Source organism: Fulmarus glacialis, unplaced genomic scaffold, assembly GCF_000690835.1.
Source record: "Fulmarus glacialis isolate BGI_N327 unplaced genomic scaffold, ASM69083v1 scaffold20383, whole genome shotgun sequence".
NCBI lineage: Eukaryota > Metazoa > Chordata > Aves > Procellariiformes > Procellariidae > Fulmarus > Fulmarus glacialis.
The window spans coordinates 6,946-7,987 of NW_009205096.1; positions in this window are offsets into that span (position 1 = coordinate 6,946).

The window sequence follows — 1,042 nt, forward strand, 5'->3', positions numbered from 1 at the left end:
AGGGAGCCGATGCCCCCCGCCCCCCCCCGGCCAGCAGCACCAGAGCCGGCTCAAGTCCACGCTTCCCACCGGCGGTCAGCGCCCCGGCTCTGGTTTTACCCCCCCGAGCCCCACGGCGGGGACGGGGAGACTCATCGCTGAGGCTGACGGGGAGAGGGAGAGCCCGAGCTGGGGCACGGCGTTATTATAGAGGCCACGCCACTGCTAACGTCAGGCCAGGACCACGTCCCCGTCCCATCCCCCCCCACCGAGCCAGTCAGCGCCCCGGCTCTGGTTTTACCCCCCCGAGCCCCACGGCGGGGACGGGGAGACTCATCGCTGAGGCTGACGGGGAGAGGGAGAGCCCGAGCTGGGGCACGGCGTTATTATAGAGGCCACGCCACTGCTAACGTCAGGCCAGGACCACGTCCCCGTCCCATCCCCCCCCACCGAGCCAAGGAGGGCTGAGCCGTGTCTAAATGTAGCCGTCAGCCCGTGCCTGTCCCCCCCCCCCAGGTGTCCCGCCCCCGGCTCTCTCCCAGCGGGGACCTGGGATGGGAGCCGGGGCAATGACAGCAGGTTTTTGGAGGCTGAAAGCAGCAGCAGGGACCGTGCTGCCGCCTTCACCTTAAAGGAACTTCAAACATTTTGTTCCTGAAAGCAATTGGCATTCAGCTGGAGATAAGCGCCTCCGGCGTGTCAGAGCCGTAATTTGTATTTAGCGAAGAGAGAACGAAGCCGTTAGACAGAAACATCTTGCGATGGTGGGAGGGCTTTTTTATTTTTTTGTTTTTAAAAAAAAAAACCACGCTTTCTAGCCTGACTTGCACTCCCCGAGAGCCTTCAACTACATCTTGCAGTAAGCCAGGAACCCAGGGCTCCCTCCCTCCACGGTGCAGGGGCCGAGGCTGGGACCATGCCTATACTAAGGCATGGAAAACCTGGTGGCCGTAACCCAAGGAAGGAAAGGACGGGCGATTAATTCATTCCCCAGTCATGCCGCTGGATTTGCGGAGAGCCAGGGAGCAGGCGGAGCAGCCAGGAGGGCAGCTCCTCCGGGCAG